This window comes from Chelonia mydas, chromosome 1 (genome assembly GCF_015237465.2).
Source record: "Chelonia mydas isolate rCheMyd1 chromosome 1, rCheMyd1.pri.v2, whole genome shotgun sequence".
Taxonomy (NCBI): Eukaryota; Metazoa; Chordata; order Testudines; family Cheloniidae; genus Chelonia; species Chelonia mydas.
The window spans coordinates 39,685,938-39,703,776 of NC_057849.1; the positions used below are offsets into that span (position 1 = coordinate 39,685,938).

The 17,839-nt window shown below is 46.4% G+C and overlaps 1 protein-coding gene and 1 long non-coding RNA gene across 43 annotated transcripts in view; one reads left to right on the forward strand and one right to left on the reverse strand.

The window, feature by feature from the left end:
* Window positions 1-206: 206 nt before the first annotated feature.
* Window positions 207-1,936, reverse strand: LOC119565408. Its single transcript, XR_005224046.2, has 2 exons — window positions 747-1,936; window positions 207-657 (listed from the first exon to the last, which is right to left on the reverse strand). It is a non-coding gene; the product is annotated as an uncharacterized LOC119565408 (long non-coding RNA).
* A 165-nt stretch (window positions 1,937-2,101) lies between these two features.
* Window positions 2,102-17,839, forward strand: part of ZMYM2 (zinc finger MYM-type containing 2) — a 175,985-nt gene continuing 160,247 nt past the window's right edge. For 11 of the 42 annotated variants that reach the window (XM_037890723.2, XM_037890704.2, XM_043530289.1 and 8 more), the window contains exons 1-2: window positions 2,121-2,269; window positions 3,194-3,250. The gene's annotated coding sequence lies outside the window, so the exon portion shown is untranslated. Of the gene's footprint in view, window positions 2,270-2,290; window positions 2,497-2,612; window positions 2,930-3,193; window positions 3,251-17,839 lie in introns of those variants that run through there. The other 31 variants (XM_043530326.1, XM_043530317.1, XM_043530449.1 and 28 more) reach the window with 20 other exon arrangements.

Genomic DNA, 17,839 nt, shown 5'->3' on the forward strand with positions numbered 1-17,839 from the left:
CATACTTAAAATTAAGCATGTACTTAAGCACAGTTCCAGACTAAGGATGTTTTAATGAACAGAGACCAGAGCCATGTTTATTCCTCTGCAACTAGAAGGGTGGCCAAAATATGTGGACCATTGAGGATAAGTTAAATTTGTTTTGATTCTCAGATACAGAGATCCCATAAAACAAACAAAGAAAACAAAACAACAAAACCCAAATGTAGAAATGGTAGAATATATCATTTTATTTTATTTTTTGTTTAATCTTAAAAATTTCTCTGGTTTTTATGTATTTAATTAGCTGAACATTCTTCTGTTTTGGTTCAAACTATTTACAAAATAAACTCAAAAGAATCCCTCACTGTGGATGGTGATTAACATAATTTAAAATGTCATCCTTTCATAGTCATTGAGTTAGACCTTTTTCATTATCACTTCATTTCTTTCTTGCGCCAGACACAAAAATGGCAAGTATGACATTGTATCGTAGGTGCCGTTTACCATGGGACACATATATGTTCCCCCATAGCAACAGGTGTTCTCGTCTTTCCAGGGCATCCACAGCTAGGGTGAAGTGCACTAATCATCCTTTCCTACCACCACCATGTAGTAATGGTGTCACAAAAGTGTTTGGCTTGGGCTGTTGACTTCAGTCTGAGTCTCAGGGTGGGGCTGTTAGGAAGGAATTAGTTGTAGTGAGACAAAAGAAGCTTTAATATTTCTAGTCTATCCCCCGCAGGAAAATTATTAGCCTAACACACCAAGGGCACGCAGGAGAAGAGCCCAGCCCTTCAGCCACTTCTGCTCCTTCTCAGAGGCACTGCTCCTCCGCACATTACCCGCCCCGACCCCCTGGCATTTGTCGTTGCACTGTGAGAGGGTTGCCGAGGTGGGATGGAAGTGGAGCAAGCAGCTCGACTGACCCGTGCGCCTTACACAGGCATGAGGCTCTCTCCGGGGGCGTTTTGCACAGCGTGGTTGACATGAATTGACGCAGGGTGGAGAGGGCTGGTATTTGCTTCCTTTCTGGGCAGGGGGGAGCCGTTCAGGAGGAAGAGCTGGATTAACTAGCAGTGGGAGAGGCTGAGATCTCCAGGTCCTCGAAGAAGCGGGCGTGAGTCCCATGGCTAGAGAGGGGGAAGCAGCCGCGCAAAGGAAGTGCGCAGCCTCCATTTTGGCAGAGGGAGCGAGGAGAGCCTGGCTCTCGGAGTCTTGCCGCCTTTGCCGCTCTGAGCCCCGCGGACCACCCCCAGGGCATTGCCTGGGGCGCCCTGCCTGTGTCACTGCAAGGCAGAGGCGCTTCAAACTGGCCCCTTTCTGAGCCTCAGCTTGGTTTGAATTGGTCCCAAGTTCCCCGCAGCAGCTTCCGACAAAATGGAGGACGTTACCACCACTACCACCACCACCACCACCAGCAGCAGCTCCTCCAGGAGCCATGGCGGCTGCTGACATGGCTCCCTCCCCCAGCGTGGGTGGGAGTCCTTTGTGGAGGAGGCGACGAGACATGGGTGTGGAGAGTCTCTGCCCCGGGAGAGGGGACTGTGCGCTCTCTCGCTCTTCTGTGGGGGAGGGTTTCCATTAGCCACACTCTGTCCTTCATGGAAATGGCTCCAGCCCAGGTTTACAGCCCTGCCGGGGGCGGGGCCCAACCTATAAGAAGCTGTGGACGAGCTGTGCCCGCCCTGCCCTCGGCGACCATGGGATAATTACCCCGTGCCCACGACTGGGGCTGTTGCCCATGGGGACTCAGCACAAGGGTGGGATAGGTAATACTCTCCCCACCCCAGCAGTTGTCTGGATGAGTGTGGCCAGCCTTGTACCCAAACTTCTGCAAGTTACTGTCAAACAGCAGCACTGGGAACCGGAGCGGAGCCCCCGTCGCCTCCCAGCCCCAATACTCGGGTATTAGAACTGCTGCTGCTGGTGGGCAATGAAATTCGGGTTTCTCTAACCTGATAGATTAAAGTGGGAAGAACGGTGGGCGTGGTTAGAAGAAAGATTGGCAGCTTTCAGACCCAACCTGCCGCAGGATTTTCTGATGGACGGACGGTCCGTCCAATCGGCTTGCCTACCGCTAAAGCTCTCCCTCTGTGGGAGCCAATGCGCGGATTAGGGAGGCCGTTCTTCCCCAAGCTCGGTTGGCCCTGCTCCTCCTTCCCCTCGCTAGCAGCTGCGCTTAGCCCGGGACTGGACCGAGTTAGAGTTGAGGCGGCGGAGGAGTAGCGCGGAGTGCGTGTGACCGGGGGGAGGGGGAGACCCGTGCCTGTGAGCGGTGGGGAGCTGGGTAAGGTGGGGACGGGGAGTGCCGCACCCTAGGGGCGGACGGGGGGCAGCTGGAGGCTCAGAGCTGCCCCTAGGGCGGGGATGGGAGGGGAGCTGCCGTGCCTCACAGCCACCCGGGCTAAGTGCCCCACTGTGGCGTCGCTGCTGCTGCCGCCTCTCGCCACGGAGAGGAGCGGGTAGGACCAGGGCAGCCCCACTGACTGTCTCGCTCTGGTGGGGAAGAACGGGGTAAATCGGAGGCGGGCTGGGGCAGAACCGGGGGCGCAGGGGCATTTGGGGGGAGGGGTGTTTCAGTTTTAGCGCCTCCTATTTTAACTCGCTCCCTCCCCCTCCGGGCCCTCCGCTGTTGTTATGCCCCGCTTCCTCGCCCCCTCCCGCCCGCGGGTGTCTCCCTCCCTTGCCCGGCGCTGCGCTCCGCGGATCCTGCTGCCGCCGCCGCTGCTCCCCTCCCGTATTGTTTGGCTGGGTGTCTCTAATGGCGGACAGGAGGCGGCAGTGCTGCCGGCCGACTGCAGGGGGGCAAACCCGAGACCCGGGGCAACTGCTGAGGGAGAGTGCGGGGCGCAAGGGCGTTATTTCAGCCCAGAGGGGTGGCTGCTGAGGGCTCTGTGCCCCCCGCGGCAGGGGACTCCGCTGAGGGGCTGTTCGGGCAAGTTAGCAGGTAATAATCCCCATTTCTTTGCTGCCGGGCTGCCTCTTACTTGCACCTTCCCAGGAAAGGCCCCGGGGCAGATCCGTGCAATCCTTTCTTCAGCGGGGACCTGGATGTCTCTTTGGGGTAATACCCCATAACCCACTGGGAAGGCCATGTGTAGAAGTGGGGGGAGGGAAGTGGCGGGCAATGCAGGTAATACCTTCCCAGGCTAAGGGGACTCTGCCGACCTCCCCCCCCGGCCGCATGTTAACCCCCATGCCTTTCCCCTAGGCTCCAGCCCAGTTTGGTGCAGCCTTGGCAGAGACCAGAAGGGAGAGGAGCTCCATTGTGAGTGCTATTTATGTATCTATTACTGCCTCAAGTAGCCCTGCCTTTGGGGGGTCAACCCCCTTCTCTGTTGTGGTGTGGGGATCGGGGTAAGAAGAGGAGCGTCTGGGATAGGGTGGGGGAGATGCCTGGGTGCAGCAGCTGCTGCCCTGGGGCGAAGCGCCTGTAATGGCTGTGAGGCGGCTCCTCCTCGGGGTGGGCGCTGCTGCTGCAGGCATCGCTCCTGCAATACCAACTCCGGCAAGCAGACGACGGGCTCCTGCTGCTGCTGCTCATGTTACTCAGCTGGGGAGGGGGGAGGGCATATTTCGGCTGCCCTCTAGAGTTTTAGATTGTACATTAAAATACACAACGTGACACATTTAGCCATCTTTAATTTGTATATCTTTCCTGTAACCTCCTGTAGGAGTACGGGAGAAGGCAGAGATCTAAAATAATCCAGTAATTCGCAGAGCCTATTCCAGTGTTTGGCCTTTGTGTAGTTGGATCAGTTCTTGCTGCCTGCGGGTTTGCTTGGGTGATTCTGTCGGGTGCCATTGGGGTTTCACGTGTCACAGCAATGTTCCTGTGTTAAGCAACCATCTGCCTTACTCTTTCCCCAAAACCCCTGAGGTCACCTGAGAAACCCACACCTTGTCACTGATCCGTTTCGGTGTCTCATCGGTATGGGATTTTCGAAGCAGATTGTGTTTTCTGTTAGGTGTTAGGTCACCTAAGGAGAGACCGACTATTGATCCCTATTCACATAGGTTCTGTAACTTGTCGCAGGTTTGCACCTTTTTAGTAATGTTCTTTTCTGCGCTCTGTGGAATCACGAATCCCAAAATTACAAAGTAGCGCAGTGAAGGCGAAAGTAATATTAGTATCTATAGACACAATGTATTTTGAGAGCTCACGGGACTGGATGCTGTCGGTGCTGCAGGGTTTCGCCACTGGAGGCCGCTGCAACGATCTATTGATTGAAACATCTCGTTAACAAACGTGCTGGAGGCAGAACAAAACAAGAAGTCAGGACATACTTTGGGCAGTAAACTCGGTTTTGTGTAGAAGGATTCCAAATCTGAAAATATTCCTAAACATTTAATCATCTTGTTTGATATATAAATATTACATAGGATAGTCGAAGAAAGTAAAAAAGGAAGTTCTTTTCCAGCAGCATTGGGCAGTAACTTTACTTTGTACTTTTTATTATGCACAGAGATACAGAGACTAGGTGACTCCCTACATAAATCCACAGCTCTAATTCTCTGGCATTCATGTTTGTATTTATTCTGAAATTCTAAAATGAGCAGTAACACTGACCATTAGCACTCACACAGCCTCTAACTATTAAAGAGCTTGTTCTAATATCTGTTTTGGTGCAGTACCTTATTTTTAATTTTTATGTTTCTGTTTTGCCTGTGGCATAAGGCTACCTTCCAGCCTCCGTTCTGATTCATTATATATTCCAGTGTAATAACTATTGTAGACTTTGTCTGTAGTACATGTTGCTGTAATAGCTAAGTTCTGAGTAACATAGCTTATGTCAGCATTGCAAAATTTTACTAGCCTTCTCGCTCAGGGCAAGTAACTTTTTTTTTTTTTTTTTTTTTTGGGGAGGTGTGAGTAAATATAATTAGGTTTATTTATTATTATAATCATCACTACCACTATCACAATGGCAAAGGGAGGGCAAGTGTATTATTGTGCCTGGACGAGTACATTTTCATGACAGTCTTGCATGGCCACCTGATAGAAGACAAGAATAGCTTTACACAGTACTCTTTCTGTATAAAAGTATAGATAAGAACCAAACATCTTGAACCATCATGGTGTTCTAAAGGCAGATGTATGGAGCAAATCCCTTTTTACAAAGCCTCTATTTCACCATATTAATAAACTAAGTTACTCTTAATTCTTCATTGACCCTAAATTTTTTGTTCCATTCTACTGTTGCTCTTTCTTTGGAATAAAATGTTGGGAGGGATTGTTTTGACAAGTATATAAAAACAAAGTGCATTTGAAGTTCTGTATCTTCTATGAATTGAGCTTGTGCAAAACATACGTGAATGCATGTGGAACCAAGGTTTCAGTTGATTTATTTTCCAACTCTTTTAGTAGATTTTGTTGACTCGGTCTTGGCTATTTGTTGTGCCTTGTCCAGCACTACTATTTTTACCTTGCTGTGGCATCTTTCATCCCAAAAACTTTATGTATTGTACAGAGAACTACTGAAATCTAGCTTACATCTTTTATGGTGGATGGCAACCAAATAGACACACTGGATAATAGGGGGAATGGGAAATTTGATCAAGGACATTAGGGCCAGTACTGCTACTAATGAAAAATGCTACAAAATCTTCGACGCTTGTGAAGAGCAGGCCTTTTATGTTAAATTTTCTTCCAAAAGGCCTGTTTTCCTCAAATGGCAATGAATTCTGTCTAAAGTACCCTGGAATGATGAAGGGTTATGTTACAGGCAGCCTAGTTGGATCAAACCTGCTGGGGAGAGAACTTGTCTTCTCCAGGAAGCTGGATAAAAACTTATTTAATGTAGACCTTATAACTGTGTGTGTTAAGAGTCTTCTTGGCTAGTAGAGTTCAGTTTTTTTTCCTGTCAAAAGTAGTTCACTGCAACTTGTTTTATTATTAAAGCCAAATTTTTGCCTCAGTGATTTAGGTTATGTCTACACTAGCACTTGTATCAGCAAAACTTTTGTTGCTCAGGAGTGTGAAAAAACACCACCCTAAGCTACAATAAGTTTTGCCGGCATAAACACTCATGTGCACAGCGCTCTGTCATTTGGAGATACTCTCCTGCCGACATAGGTACTGCCGCTCATTGAGCTGGTTTTATTATATGCGACTACATAATGTGACTACATGAGTGCTTTTACAGCAGCACAGCTATATCGCTGTGCCTCTGTACGCTTGTAAGTGTAGACATGGCCTTAGTCATGTTGCTTTCCTGGAGCCTATGACTTACTAGCTTTTCTTATGGATGGGAGACTAAGTTCTTTTTGAACTTTGTTCCTTACTGCTTGTAGGGTGCCTGCTAGTCACAAGTGTTGCTGAAAGTGGAAATTACTGTGTCCTTCTGTATTGTTTGTTTCTTGTCCTTTATGCTCTTCGTGCAGGACCAAAGCTTATTTCCTAGTCACTTGAGTCCTAATACCATTAGGAGAAATCCTTCACCTGAAAGAAGTTAAGAAATGGACTAGAAATATAAAGACACCTATAGTGTATAGTTAACTGTTATGCCCCTTTTCACTTGGTACCTTGGTACATTGATTAAACTCAACTTGCATGTACTTAAATAGTGATTTTTTGCAGTCTAAGGCCTCTTCCAGTTTCTGGAAGTGATCAGTTAAAAAATAAAACTTCATTAATCTGTGAAACTCAGTGCCACTAGATATCATTGAGTCCAAGAGCTTTATAGGATTATATATATATGTATGAGAACATCCACAGTTACATGATAGGATTAAAATTTTTTTAAAGAAGGGATAAAAACTTAATGCTTGAGGACTTAACTTTTGTCAGTTAGTGCTGGTCTTAAGAGACTTCTTATAGACATTTATTTCATAATTGTCCACTACAAGGTTTCTTGCATCTTCCTCTAAAGCATTTGGTACTGGTCATGGACAGGATAATGGTTTATGTGGATTGCTGTTCTCATCTGATATGGCAATTCCTGTGGTCTTGAAACAACCAGGCTGCTTTCTGCCGGGAGTCTAATTTGGGGCTCTTGTTGACAGCCTAACTTCTATTGGTGTGTGTTCAAATTATTTTAACTGGGAAATGTTTACAAAGTTATTTCTGTTAACATTTATAATTTAGGCTGTGAAAGTCTTACTAATTCAACATATCCAAAATGAATCAAGGTCATTCAACTCTGTACTCAAATGAATATTTTCAGATTGATGCATAGTCTGTATAGACTTGACACTAAAACCCATCTGAAGTAGAATCTTGTGTGGGTGATAGCTCCAAAGTGTGTGTGTATCTTTTTTTTTTTTTAAATGTTTAAACTCCCTTCTGTCCCCATCCTGCACTAAGACACACTGAATGATTATTTGATGATGATCTCATGCTTTGGGTGGTGGTCTCACTTCAAAATTTACATTCAAGATTTTCAGTAACTTAAATTTGAATCTTGCTATGCTATTGCATGTCAGGTGTACACTGTTTTAGATCTCTAGAACATTCAGCATTTAAATGTATTGCTGCTTCTTAGAATGCTTAAAACATTTTTGCAGACTGATTTATTGCAAGAAAGTACATACATAGAATACTGTATTTGTTCATTTAAATAAATGTAGCACTCCTTCATTTTTGTCCATGCTGGAAAAAGCTTTATTGTTGGGTTACCTGGAAGAATTTTATTTTTATTGGAATTTCACCAAAGGTGCTAATCTGGACTGGAACCCCATAGTGTGACAGGTGCAATACAGATATCTAGAAAGACATGGTCCCTGCCACAAAGAACTTCTCTTTCATTTGTCACTTCTCATGCTAATGAGAATGTGGAAAAACAAATGTTACCCCCTTTTTTTCCTTCCCCAGTCTTGGCTATTATGTGAATTAGCTATGTGCACATTTTAACAACACCAGATCACTTAAAAGTATTGTCCTTCCGCTCTGACTTAGTTGTCATGGGTTGGACTAGAAGGAGGTCATTGGAAGTGGGTAGTGCCTTACATCAGTTTTAGGGAGGGCATTCTATCTGCATGAGGCATCATAGTGGAAAGCATGAAGATGGCTGTCAGAAGAGGTCAAACTGGCATTTGAGGTTGGCATAATTATGGCAGAGCAGGAAAGTTGATAGTTATAATTACAGTTGCAGCAGCATACTGAGGCATAAATTGAACCATCTGTCATCTCTCTCCTATCCCTCCTTCTCCTTCCAATACAAAAAGGTGCAAGCTGGGGTTGCACACTGGGAAGGATTTCTTTGATTTGTATCATTTGAGTGTACATTGACACCATGGTAATGAATGCTACATACGTGCCTATTAAAAAAATTACTATGCTAACTTCACATATCTCTTACCTCAGTTCAGGATCAATTTTCATAGAGTTCAAGGTCAGAAAGGACCAACAGATCATCTTGTCTGACCTGTATATCACAGGCCAACAGCACCACCCAGCAACTGCTTATTAAATCCAACAACCAAAATTAGATCAAAGTGTTACAGCTCACAAAGACTAGACTTATGTGTCACAGTCAGAGAATACGGGGGCCTAAGGTACTCCAGTGCCTGAGGCCCCTGCAACAGCAGGGAAATTGTTAGATATACCCAGATAATCCTGGCAAGTGATCACGATCCACATACTTCAGAGGAAGGCGGAACCCCCTCCTGTTCACTGCCAGTCTGACCTGGGGGAATATTTCTTCCCAACCTTACATATGGCAATCAGCATGTGAGCAAGAGCCACGTACTTGAGAGAGAATGCTCCGTGCCACTTCCAAGCCCTGGCACACCCTGCCCAGTATCCCATCTCCAACTATGGTCATCTCTGATGCTTCAGAAGAAGGAGACAAAAAAGCCACCTCAGAATACATTGGAGGGGGTGTGTGTGTTTTCGTTTTCCAGGCTGTTCCTTCCTGACCTCTGCAGCTGGCCTGCTGAAATCCTGAAGCATGAGCTTTTAGGAATTTAAAACATAAACCTGAAGTGAGCCCCAGAACTGCTGAGTCATGCCTGTTATCACAAGCAACCCCATCATAAAATCACTCATATAAATATGTCCAGCTCTCTTAAAAGTAAATTGTTTCCTCCCCACAACTCCTATTTCAGAATCTCACCCCTCTGATGACCAGAAACTTTCTTCTAATTTCCAGCCTGAATTTGTTCATGGCCCGTTATATCCATTTGTTCTTGTGTCAGTACTGTCCTTTAGCTTAAATAGGTCTTCACCCTCCCTGGTATTTATCCCCTGATTTATTTATAGAGAGTAATCATATCACATGTCTGCCTTCTTTTTTGCTAAACTTAAAAAGGCCAAGCTGTTCCATTCTCTCATAAAATAGGCCCTCCATTCCCCTGATGATTCTAGTAGTTTTCTGCACCTGTTCCAGTTTGAATTCATCTTTCTTGAACATGGGTGACCATAATTGTATACAGTATTTCAAGTGAGGTCTTATGATGCGTTGTACAATTGCATTAATATTACTCTGTCTCTACTGGAAATGTGTCATCTGATGCATCCTAGGATCATGTTTGCCTCTTTTGCAGCTGCCTCACAATGGTGGCTCATAATCATCCTCTTGTCAACCTACGGATCCTGGTTTCTCTTGTCCTCTGTCACTTCCAGATGATAAGCCCCCAGCTTGTAGCAGAAATTCTTCTTCTTAGATTCTAAGTGCATGACCTTGGACTTTGTGCTATTGAATTTCATTCCATTTCTGTCACTTCAGTCTTCAAAGTCATTCAGATCTTCCTGTATAGCATTCTGATCCTCCTTTATATTGATGATGCCTCCCTACTTTGTGTCATCAGCAAATTTCATTAGCACATTCCTACTTCTTGTGCCAAAGTCATTTATAAAAATATTGAATAAGATTAGTTCCAAGACCGATGCTTAAGGAACTCCACTAGTAACCTCCATCCAGTCTAGTAATTCATCTTTCAGCACAACCCTTTGCCTTCTCCCCTTGAGTCAGTTCCTTATCTACCTTACAGTTTTTGTACGGATCCCCATCTCCCCTAATTTAGCTAATAATTTTACTGTGGTAGCATGTGAAAAGCTTTACTGAAGTCCAAGTATATTAAATCTAACGTGCTTCTCTTATCTATAAAAATCATTTATTTTCTTAAAGAAGGAAATCTGGTTAGTCTGGCATGATCTGCCTTTGGTAAACTCATGTTCATTAAATCCATTTACCTCCATGAATTTAATTATTCTTTCCTTCACAGTTTTAAAACCTCACATACTATGAAGGTCAGACTAACTGGTCTGAAACTGCCCGAATTGCTTTTTTCCCTTTTTTGAACATAAGTATGGTGTTTGCTATTCTCCAGCATGTGGTATTTCCCCTGAATAGGTATTTATTAAAAATCCTTAATACAGGAGTAGCAATCTCATGTGCCTGTTCTTTCAGCATTCTGGGATGGAAATTATCTGGTCCTCCCAATTTGAGCGCATCAAGCTTCTAAAGCTTTTCTTCTACCTCAGATGTGATAATTTCCATATCTGGACATTCATTTCTATTAGCTGTAGTGCCTTCATGCATGTGCTCCCTATTATCATCCTTAACTGAAAATCGAGGCAAAGTACTCATGTAGTTTTTGGGCCATACCTAGATTATTTTTAATCTTCTTCCCACACACACTGCATTGTGGCCCAACCTCATCCTTCGTTATTCTCTTTTTATTTATTTAACTAAAAACCCTCATGTTAATTTTCTTGGCAAGAGCTAATTTGGCTTGACTGTTAGCTATTCTCATATTATTCCTACATTTTCTAACCTCCCTTTGCCAATCAACGCCTTTTTCCATTCCCTATATGCTCTCTGCTTACTCCTAATAGCCTTTTTGAGCTGGTTATTCATCTAGCTGGGTCTGGAGGTGAAGCTGTTCTTTACGCGCTCCCCCCTTTCCCCCCTCGATTGGTATGCAAATTTATAGTTTTTGTATGGTTAATTTGAAGAAATTCCAAGCATACTCCACATTTAAGTCCTTGACCTCTTCAGTCCAGTTAACTTCTGTAATTCCCTTAATTTCTCAGTCTGGTCTTTTGAAATAAAAAAAAATCAGTTGATGACCTGGTTTTGATTATCCTTCCAATTTTCTTAAACTGAATCCACTTGTGATCACTCAATCCAAGGTTATCTTACACCCAGCTCTTCTATGCTGTCCTCACTGCTTACCAAAACTAAGTGTAAAATTGCATCATCTCTAGCTGGTTAAGGGACAGTTTGATGAAGAAAACTTGTCATCTGTCACATCCAGGAATATCTGGGCCCTACTAGTATTAGTATAATTTATTCCCCAATTTATATCTGAGAAGTTAATCACTCATTATGCACAATTCCCACAAGTATTTCTCTCTCTAATATTATTAGAGATCACTATCCATATGCACATCTGACTCTAGGGCTCCACAGTAGACCACTAATGCTATTCAAATAGAACCTCTTTTACAATCCATCCCTCAAGACCCTACCACCTTTTTACCTTTTTCTCTCTCATAAACAGCACATGTTCTTTGATACCTGTATTCCAGTCCTGAGTGCTATTCCACCATGTTTCTGTAATCCCTATGTCTGGCTTGATCTCCTGCACCAATAGTCCCAGTTCCTCCATTTTATTGCCCAGACTTGTTGCATTCATATACAAGCATTTCAGTTGTTTCCCTTGGACCCATCCAGTTTTCTAGTCAAATTAGATATAGCCCTTTCACTAAGTATAACACTTACCTGAGTACTACTGCAATCAATATTTCAATATCTTTTTCCTGGCTGTCCAAAATCTTATAAAGGATAACGGAACATCACTATATCTTCATTTAGCTGATTTTTTTTCCCCCCTCCTGTTTTGAAGCCAGGCGTGGAGATTTCACGAGTCTCTCCAACCTACTCTCCATATCTCCTAATTTTAAAGCTCTTTTTATCAGTCATGCCAGCCTTGATCCCAGAAGGTTAAGATCCCAGGTATTCAAAATTGAGTGCATGAGTTGAGAATAGTCTTCCATCAGATACCCCTCAAGGATGAAATACGTCCTGCAGCTTCTGCATCTGTCCATCTTCATCGCCTCTCATCTTTGGATCAGTTCTAATGCTGGCTCAGTAGCCATTGTTGATTTCTCTTCCTAGATAATATACAGAAAAACAGAAATGTAAGGGGGTGGAAATTCCACAACACCACCTCCTCATTAAAGGATTTCAGCAAGCACTGAACGAGGCCACACACCTTTAAGAAATCACTGAACCTTCAGGCCAGACTCCCACAGAAACTTCAATGTTAGCGGTCAAGTGACTCCTGACTTTTGGATGCCCAGGTTGAGAGACCTTAAAGGGGCTATAGAAGAAGAGGCAGGTGCTCAGAATTTTTTGTATTGAGCCCTTTTTAGGGCTCACAATCACTGTGCCCTGCCAATGTGGAGCCAGTTTTCTTTTTTATTAACTCTTTTGTTGAAAATATTACAAAATATTCTTGCTCTTTCCTCTGGCTCCACATGCCCTCCTCCCCACAATTGCAAGCATGGTTTTGTCTCTTCCATCTTAAAAAGAACCCTCCTTTGATCCACTTGCGCCTTCAACTACTGCCCTTTCTCCCTTCCATCTCTAAGCTCATTGACTGCGCTGTTTACAGTCACTGTCTGGAGATCCCTTGATGCTCTCCATTCTGGTTTCTGCCCCTTGCACGCAACTGAAACTTGCTCTCTAATGATTTCTACTAGCCAAATCTGAGAATCAGTACTCCCGTCAGCAGCCATCTTCAGCACAGTCGTCTGTGCACTTTTTGGTCTTCCTTGTTTTCCTTGACTGTCCTTTCCTGGTTCTCCTCCTGCCTTTTTAAATCACTCCTTCAACATGTCCTTTTGAGGATCCTCCTCATCTCCCTAGCTCCACTTCCAACTTTGGGGGGGGGTGGGTGTTCTTTTGGGGTATGCCCTCGGTCCTCTTCTCTTCTTCCTGTACACCTTATCTCTAGGTAATCTCAACTACCATCTCTATACTGATAATATGTAGATCTTTCTCTACTCCAGACCCGTCTCCTTTTTTCCCAACTAAAATCTGTGTCTCTGACATCTACTTGTGATTGTCTAGTTGTCAGCTCAAGCTCAGTGTGGCTAATGCAGAGCCCTTAATCTTTTTCCCCAAGCCCTCTCCAATACCTCCTTTCTTGATTATTTTGGACAACACCACTATCCTTCCTGCAGTTCAGGCCCATGAGCTCAGTAACATGTTTGACTTGAACTCCTTCTAGGTTCTCACATCCTGGCTATATCTAAATCTTTCAGGTTTTCTGCGTAATATCTCTAAGATATGGCCTTTCTTATTCATCCATCTAGCTAAAACTCTTATGCAGGCTCTCATCACCTTAAGTCTTGATTACTGCAACATCTTTATCTCTGGCCTTGACAAATGCAATCTTGCCTGGCTCATAGCCATTTGGAATGCAGCTGCATGTATTGTTTTCTTAGCCCATCAATTAGATCATGTCACCTCTCTGTTTTTTTCCCTCCACTCGTTCCTCCTTCTCCACCTAATCAGACATAAATTGTTTGTGTTCATTTGCATGGCCAATCCCCACCCTGCCTGTCATCTCATTCACTATCAAAATGTCCACTCCTGCCTCTGCCATCATGGTCTGAGGAATCTCCATTGCCCACTTATTACATTTTCAAACAAATGTTGTCTTGCTTTCTCCTGGGAGAGGCTCCCTGCAGACATCTGTAAAACTATCTCATTAACTTCCTTTAAAATTCTCCTGTGCCGTGATGCCTACAGAAAACTTGACAATAGTGAGGCTGCTGGGCTGAAACAGTTGCCTGTCATGCTGACCAATACTGTCTCATCATTACTTTGTAGTCTCCTGTTTTGTATCCATCTCTTGTCTTAGATTGTAGGCTTCTGGGAAAGGGACTTTTTTTTTTGGTTCTGTGTTTGTACAGAGTGGAATCCTAGTCAATGACTATGGCTTCAAGGGGCTATAATGATGATATGATAACATCTGTAATGTATTGGTAAAGAACCACTATTGGATCTGGTTTTTGATGGTGCTGCGGAATAGGCCTAGTTTTCCGTAAACATTCTGTATAATCTTTGATCTCAGATTAATTATCTTAACTTTTAACTGAAAAGTAGGATATTAATGTGTGTCCGCTTTATGCTCCGACTAATACTCTAGTTAGTAGTGACGTATACCATTTCATATCAGGTGGATTGACTTTTATGTAGATCTCACCATAAATGTTTTTTTTGTTTTTGTTTTTTAATTTAGTTTAAAATAATGGGCGGTTCTTTGGGTGCTTGCTCATGTCCATTCCATTGTGTGTGTGTGTGTGTGTGTGCGCGCGTGCGCGCTTGCCACATGCATTGGTGCCGGAAGTTTTTCCCTTAGCAGTATCCGTAGGGGACGGGCTCTGACGTCCTTTGGAGTGGTGCTGCTGGCTCCCCCCACCCTCAGTTCCTTCTTGCTGCCAGTGACGGTGCTGGAACTTCTGCTGCTTTGGCTAGCTTTTGCTTAGTTCAGTGTGTCTCATGAATGTTTCTTGTAAAATAGTTTAGTCTTTACCCTTAGTGTTCAGTTCTAGTTAGTTGGTCCTGGACAGGACTCAGCCTAGGGGCCGGTCATGCCCCAGGCTTTAAACTATGCAATCATTGTAAGCGGCCCATGCCCATCAGCGACCCACAAGTTAGCTGTTTAAGGTGTGTCTAGGAGGACAGATAAGCGACAAGTTCACATCTGTAAGTTGTTCAAACCCAGAACGAAAAAGGAGAGACACATCGTCTCAGGGCACTCCTGATGGAGTCGGCGCTGACCCCGGCACTGGAGCAGCAGTCCGACTCAGCCCTGAGCACTGCAGCGTCGGTACAGAGTGCCCCGCTGGTGCCATCTGTGAGCCGGCACCGATCCCCGGCCAAGAAGCCCAAAAGGTCAGCAAGGGGAAGATCTTCTACTTCCCGTAAGGGAAAGGAGAGGGCTGGAGGAGAGCCAAGACCTGCGCTGGGCAGCTCAACACCTCCGTCAGGAAGTTGGGCCCCAGCGCCTGTCGAGGGGTCGAGCCCCTCCCGTACGATGCCTGCCACACCGGACAGTGACGAGGGCCTCTGTCAACTCAAAGTCCCATCGATGCCTGAGGCCCTGCAGGCAGCACAGGAGATCCTGACGCTGCCGATTCCGCCCACACCAGTTTCAGGGGTACCCAAGCCCGGGGTAAACCCACCTGAGCCATCATGCCTCGGACTTTGGGAGGCAGGCTCAGAGAAGCCCTCTTTGGTCTCCGGACCTTGGGCACCGACAGCGGGATTCAAGGCGCGGCACGCCAGTAACCTGACGCAGACCTCCAGAGGCACGCGTCCCCCGGCATGAGTGTTGAGACTGACCCATTGTGTCTCCAATGCCTTGGCACCAGTCCTGAGACCGATCGGTGGAACAGGGTCACCAGTCACCCCCCTGCTGGTGTCCGTCGTCAAGATGCAAATCCCCTCGATCGGGGAGGTTTTACTGACGTCCAACCCTCTCCGACCCCCGGTCCCACTCTATATCCCGGTACAGGTCAAGCAGCGTGAGGCATAGATTGCTAGTCTACTGACGTAGATCCACCGAACGTCAAAGATTCCTGGGGTCCCGCGGGAGGAACGCATCCCAATCGGACAAGTCGGTGTCGAGGCACAGCGGCCGGCACCGTGGGGAGGAGGGCCACCAGGCCAGCTGATCGTAGTCACTTCGCAGCATCCACTCTGCTTATGACTCTGGTGCTGACCCGGAGTGCCTGGTAGCAGGACAGGTCTCGGTACCAGTGATACTGTCAACCTCATTGGCACAGCAACCGACTCTGTGGCCTCCGGACCAATGGCTGGCAGCTTGGTACCCCTGGAATCCATGGGGGTTCACCCAGCCTTCCAGGCTGCCCGATCAGAGAATCATAGAATATCAGGGTTGGAAGGGACCTCAGGAGGTCATCTAGTCCAACCCCCTGCTCAAAGCAGGACCAATCCCCGATCAGTGGCCTCAGGCCATTGGCAGGGGCCTCAGGCTATTGGCCACAGCATCCTGCCCTCCTCCGGAGGTGGAGGCCCCCCAGGGGAAGACCCTCCAGAACCATGAGGACCTAGGGGAGCAGCCAGTTGGACCACCAGGGGATGTGGTGGATCCCTCGGCACTGGCTTTGTTCTAATCATTGCCAGACAAAGCGATTTACAGATCCACCTCAACCAATTCCACAAGATGACACTAAGGCTCATCAGGAGCTTTTGAAGAGGGTCACCTCTAACCTGGGGCTCCAGGCAGAGGAACTTGAGGAGCCGTCTGACTCACTGTTCGACGTACTTTGCTCCAAGGCACCCGCGAGAGTGGCTTTACCCCTATGCCAGGGGTATTGAAAATAATTAAAATCCTGTGGCAAACCACCTCCTCCCTGTCACCCATCTCAAGAAGGGCTGAGCGCAAATATCTTGTGCCAGCTAAAGGCCAGGAGTATCTCTATACTCATCCAAACTCACTCGTAGTTGAGGCTGGTAACCAGAGGGAAAGACAAGGTCAACCTGGGACTGTGCCCAAGAATAAAAACTCGAAGAGACTTGATCCGTTTGGGCGAAAAACTTTAGTCTTCCAGCCTTCAGTTGAGAGTGGCTGGCCAACGACCAAGCCCTCCTTGGCCACTATGACTACAATATGTGGCAGTCTATGGCCAAACTCGAGGTCTCGCTGCCCGAAGGGTCCAGGAAGGAATACCGGGCGATCCTCGAAGAGGGCACAGCTGCAGCGAGAGTGGCCCTCCAAGCAGCCTCGGATGCAGCAGACTCTCTGTGGCTTGCATGATGGCCTGGATCATCTCCATGCGAAGGGCGGCCTGGCTGCTCCCCTTGGATCTGTGAATGGAGGCTCAGCAATCGATGCAGGACCTCCCCTTTGATGGCCAGGCCCTGTTTGCAGAGCAGATGGACAGTAAACTGCGTGGCCTAAAGGACTCCTGCATTACCCTGAAAACTCAGGGCTGTACGTTACTGGTCCAGCCTGTAAGCGATTCAAACTGCAGCACTCAGGCTCAAGAGAGTCAATCCGGCCAGGAGCCCCCTCCCATAAAAAGGGTAGGGGCTACACATGCTGCCTGAGCCACCCACTTCTACTCTCTGCCCAGTCGGGCTTGACCCGCAGTAAGCAGGGGGGCAAGCAAGTGTTTTGAGGGTGCGCCCGAGGGCAACCTAGAAGATTGTATCCAGTAGCTATCTGTCCCGCTGTTCTTCAGTTGCCTTTCCTGTTTTTTTTTTTTTTTTTCTCCACGCATGGACTGCTATAACTTCAGACAGCTGGGTCCTCAATACTGTGGTGGAATGTTTTTTATACCCTACAGTTTATTTTTACCTCCCGCCCCATCTTCCCCTGTCCCTCTTAAGGGACCCTTCTCACGAGAGTCTCCTCATGCAGGAGATAAAAGGGTTGCTGCAATTGGGTGCGGTGCAAGAAGTTCCTCTCGAGTACAGGAACAAGGGGTTCTATTCATGGTACTTCTTAATCCCAAAGGCAGTCTGCGGCCCATCCTGGGCCTGAGGGATCTCAACAAGTATCTAAAGAAGCTAAAGTTCCACATGGCCTCCCTGGCTTCTATCATTCACTTCCTGGATCCGGGAGACTGGTATGCCACCCTTGACTTGAAGGATGCATACTTCCACATAGCATCTGTGACCTTAAAAGATCGCTTTCTCCGGATTTCTGTGGGCCCCCAACACTTCCAGTTTGTGGTCCTCTCGTTCGGCGTGGTGACAGCACCCAGAGTGTGTGCCAAGTGCACGTCATGGTGGCTCCTTACCTCAGGTGTCGGGGTATCCAGATCCACCATACCTCGATGACTGGCTAGTCAAGGGAAACTCCTGGTCTCAGGTCCAAGAGGATGTTGTGGTGCTGCTCCCTGGGCCTACTGGTGAATGACAAAAAG